The 4,672-nt window shown below is 52.9% G+C and overlaps 2 non-coding genes across 2 annotated transcripts; both read right to left on the reverse strand.

The window, feature by feature from the left end:
- Window positions 1–3,287: 3,287 nt before the first annotated feature.
- Window positions 3,288–3,359, reverse strand: TRNAP-AGG. The gene has a single exon. It is a non-coding gene; the product is annotated as a tRNA-Pro (tRNA).
- Window positions 3,360–3,819: 460 nt separating this feature from the next.
- Window positions 3,820–3,892, reverse strand: TRNAK-CUU. The gene has a single exon. It is a non-coding gene; the product is annotated as a tRNA-Lys (tRNA).
- Between the last annotated feature and the right edge of the window lie 780 nt (window positions 3,893–4,672).

The raw sequence follows: 4,672 nt of genomic DNA on the forward strand, positions 1-4,672 counted from the left end.
ACCTACGGTAAGCATTACTGGCGATACAGCAGTTAACAAAATTCATTTTTTTAAAACAGAAACAACAGAACTCCAGGCAGAAAATTACTCACAGTCCTAAGCCAGATCAAGTCAACATTATCACTGGCCCATGTCACCTCGATTCTCTCCAGGCACCCATTCAGCTCTGACCCTCACCTCTCCCAGGTACAACGTCTGCCCTCCACCTTCTCTGTTTACCTCTTGAGCTGCACACTTGGCATTTTGCTAGTCTCCATCTTCTCCCCTTCCCTGCATGGTCCTGAGCATTCACAGCCTTTTACACCTGTTTCTTTTCTGGGCACTTGTGCAAAATCAACTGGGGTTTGGGAGTTACTGTTTGTCTTAGAAGAAGTGGATCACATGCCTCTCACCCTAGTGTTGCGTATTCCAGGTCAATAGAGATAGACAGAGGTTCTTTTCAAGATTGAAGAACACAGTACTTAGCCAATTAATCTTGCACATGCATCAGTACTAAGACACACTCATACAGGCGTGGAGTGGATGTAGGAGTACTTTGTTCTTTCCCTTGACATTAGATACAAGTCTCTTTGCCTTGTGACTGGAAAGAAGAGTAAAACCTCACACTCTTACTTCAGGGTTGGTGGAAGCTTGAGTTCCACAGGTTTCCGTGGCACTTAGGCTGTACCTCCTCTTACAATGGAAAACTTCCAACACACACCTAAAGGATCATGCAGCTCTGCCACACGAGGTGGGACTCAAACCCGCAATCCCCAGCTTAGGAGGCCAGTGCCTTATCCATTAGGCCACTGGAGTACCTGCCAAGCTGCTTGCTCTGGCTAGAAAGAGTTCCAGAGATTGGTTTGGGCAGTTACTCAAAACCGGTCTGAGTTTCTGTCGTGTTCCAACGCGCATTCAGGCCTTCAAGAACAGTCGAAACAGACGCCCCTCCCCCACGGAGCTTGGGTGCAGACGGCGCAGTCGCCCTCCCCTGCCTGCGTTCCTGCGGCTCCTCGCACACCAGCTTCGCGGAGCCTGGCTCTTCTGTTTTCTCCAGAAGGAGTCCCACGCTCAGAAATGCACTGGATTCTCCCTTGGATGAATGGATTCAGAGAGCAGTAGGGGACTCGGGCTGGATCGGTCGGTAGTGCATCCAGCCTGGCCACCGGGCTGTGTGGTTGATAAGCATCCAGTCCTCTCCAGGCCCAGCTTCCCCAATGACCCTGCAGAGCGCGGGGCTGGGAGGAAGGAGGACGGTGAGGCACCGCCACAGCGCGCAGTGGGGAGACCGCCCCTCCAGACCTTCCGAGGCTCACCCTCAGGCCAAAGTCCGAGCGTCCTGCACCACGCCGCCTGGGGCTGGGTGCCCCAACTCCAGCCTTGGCCAATGTCCAGGAGACGGAGGGAGCCTGGAGGATTCTACCCTGGACCTCGCCTTTCCAGAGCCCCAGACCAAACCCCTTCCCTCGGGGCAGTCTGAAGCCGAAGGCTGGAGTATCCAGGACACACCCCCTGCAATTTTCCTTGAAATTCACGTATTCGCTGGGGTTTGTAATTTATCCAATGGTTAAATACATAAATAAATAAATAAAATCAACCAACCAATTAGCAAAATCGGAAGCCTCTCAAGATTCTCTTCCCATTCCCCTAAGAATTCCTGGGACCTCAGAGCCACCGCTTGCCACATCTCCAAATTCATCCTTTATCATTTGTGCAACAGGATTATCTAACGTACAGTCCATATTCGAATTTCCTCCAATAACGTCCTTTATGTCCAAAAAATTTTTAATTTAATTTAATTTAATTTAAAAGGCCCAAGCCAAATCGGAGATTGCACACCGCAATAATTGAGGTGTCTTCTAATGCCCTTTGTGCCACCTGTCCTGGCAATCTGACCACAGGCCCAGAAGAGGAAGCGGCAGGCAAGGGCCTGGAGCTGTCATCCCTGAGACTTCAGAGGGCCGGGCCTGGGAGGGAGGGGACCGCCACTGAGAGAAACTAGGACGCTGTAGACATGGGGTCCTTTGTGGGGGGGGGGGGCTCACCCTTCCGGTGCAGAGGTCTCTAAACAGGCTTGCCTCTTACTTAAAATTATTTGCATTTTAGCAGAAGATGGGATAAGGAGGAGCTCCGAAGCAACAAGCTTTCCAGAGGAGCAGGAGGCCCGTGGGAGTGGGACTGGTGTATTTCTGTGCATCTTTCCAGGGCACAGATTCAAGGGGGAACTTGGGAGCAGGTCCTGGGCTCTGCCTTCATCTCCTCCTCTTGAGGAAATTGGCAAATGCCCTCGGTGTTGCCGCAGCTTGGCAGCCTGGGGATCCACGCAGTCCTCTGCCTTTCCACCGTCGTTTAAATGTGGCCAGGAACTTTTTTTGCTCTCCCGAAAGCGCTTCGCCACTTTGAAGTGCGCTTGTTTGTTTTAAATAGCCAACGTTTTCCGTTGTTTTTAGCTAGAAGTTTGGTCCCCCAAATCCTGCCCATTCGTGTTACTGGAAACCGCGAGTCTCTCCTGGAATGTTTTCCTTGGTAGTAATTTCCTTAAAGCTGTTAACAATTTTTTCAAACCAATAAATAAAGGTTTAAAAAGAAAAGAAAAGAAAAACTTTAGGACAGAGATGATGGCCCAGGGAAATCCCCCTCGAGGACGTTGGGCCCTGGCCCATGATTGCCCCGGAAAGTGGGGACCCTGCGCCCTTTGTGGGAAGCAGCTCTCAAGGACTGAAACTCTTTAGGGGTCAAAGTCAAACCCTACCTGGACTTCCAATCTCCTGGACCTCACAGCCTGACGTTCGAAGAGGGGCACAGGACCCCAATCCTGACCGCACTCAGTCCCCAGGCAGGAGCAGGGCAGGTAAGGGCGCCCAGGTGAGGGAGACGAGAAAAAAATGCAGGGAGGAGGTGGGGAAAGAAAAGGGAAGAGGTGAGGAGGGCCCACCTCAAAGTGCGTCTCCCCTTTTTCCCCCCCTCAGTAGTGCTGGCGGGGGCCACTGAGTGCCTCCGGGGGATGGCGGGACTGCAATCTTCAAAGGGGTAGAGGGGAGGAACGATGCTTTTCTCGGATTCCCCTCCCCCAAACCGGCCTTGGACTACACTTGACGCAGCCCGGGGAGGAGCTTCCTGACCCGGGATGCCTACACCTCTGGAGCCTAGGACTTCAATTTAAGATTTTTAAAGCCCCCGAAATGAGCTGGAGGATTTTAAAGCTTTTCTTCTAATCTTCTCTTGCCTGCTCCCGTTTCGTCCTCGCCCGAAGGCTGAGATCTGCCGACAGTTCCTCAACCTCTACGGTTTTGTACCAAAAAGCAGGAGGGCTCGTCCGGGATTTGAACCCGGGACCTCTCGCACCCTAAGCGAGAATCATACCCCTAGACCAACGAGCCGCGGGACGAAGTGTCTCCTGCTTTCTTTATGACTTCGTGGCGACCCAGGCGTTGCAGCGAGCGGGATTAAGGAAGTGACGCAAGGATAAGATTCGGATTTCAGACCCACAGGGAAGGGGTGAACTCAGGAGCCAGTGGGTGAGGAAGGAGCGCACAGAGTGGAGAGCGGCCCCGCATGCACCCCAGTCTGGTGATCCCAGCCCTCACGCTACGAGTCCCCAGCCAGGCAGACGCGCCGCAGCGGGGTCACTTCGCAGGCACTCCTCACTGCCGCGAGCACGCTGGTCACACTCTGGGGAAAAGCCCAGCGAGAGGCCCCCAATCCCCCGAGCAACGTTGCCTGTCTCGATTCTAGGTCACTGGGACGCCTTGCGTGGAAAGGCTGCCCCCCTGTGGTGCATCCACACTGCTCCCCAATCATGCCCTGTTGAGTTTCGCGCTCCAAACCAAGAAAAGAAGCCGCCCAGCGTGGGGCTCGAACCCACGACCCTGAGATTAAGAGTCTCATGCTCTACCGACTGAGCTAGCCGGGCACCGCTCAACGCCTACGATCCATGGTGGAGGGTGATGGAAACTGGTTTAAGTAATGAATTGGGTCCAAGAACCCAGGACAGGTCATTAGGGTCCCACAGGAGTTCCCCTCTGGAGTCAGAATGCAGCTAACCCAAGACTTCCCTCACCCCTCACCCCCCCACCCCCATAGCCTCTAGCTGGGGAATGGGCCTGGGCCCGGGTCCCGCAGAGGCAGACCTGGCATCAGGCACAGGACGAGCAGCCCCAGCAGCTAGGTGCAGGGGGGAGGAGCGATCTGGCCAGGGGAGAACGCCTAGGACAAGATGTACCAGTTAGGTTACCTACTGACCCCTTTGACGGACATCTGGATTATTTCTAGGTTTTTTTGTTTGTTCTTGACTTTTTTTTTTCTTTTTCTTTTCTTTTTCTTTTTACATCGGAGTACAGGTTTTTGTGTAAATATAAGTCTTCGTTTTTCTGGGATAGATACGCAAAGGTGCAACTGCTGGGTCAGATGGTAGGTGTTCAGTTTTTAAAGAAACCTCCAAAGTGTTTTCCAGAATGGCTGGACCGTTTTACATTCCCATCAACAATGCATGAGTAACCCAGTTTGTCTGACAAGATGTTCAATAGAAAGAGACAGCATTGGAGGTGCCTGGTGTCTGAGTGGCTCAGTGGGTTAAGCCTCTGCCTTCACCTCAGGTCATGATCTCAGGGGCTGGGATTGAGTCTCCCACTGGGCTCTTTGCTTGGCAGGGAGTCTGCTTAGCTCTCTCTGCCTGTCTGTGATCTCTCTCTGT

This window comes from Mustela putorius, unplaced genomic scaffold (genome assembly GCF_011764305.1).
Source record: "Mustela putorius furo isolate JIRA1106 unplaced genomic scaffold, ASM1176430v1.1 tig00004007_pilon_pilon_pilon, whole genome shotgun sequence".
Taxonomy (NCBI): Eukaryota; Metazoa; Chordata; class Mammalia; order Carnivora; family Mustelidae; genus Mustela; species Mustela putorius.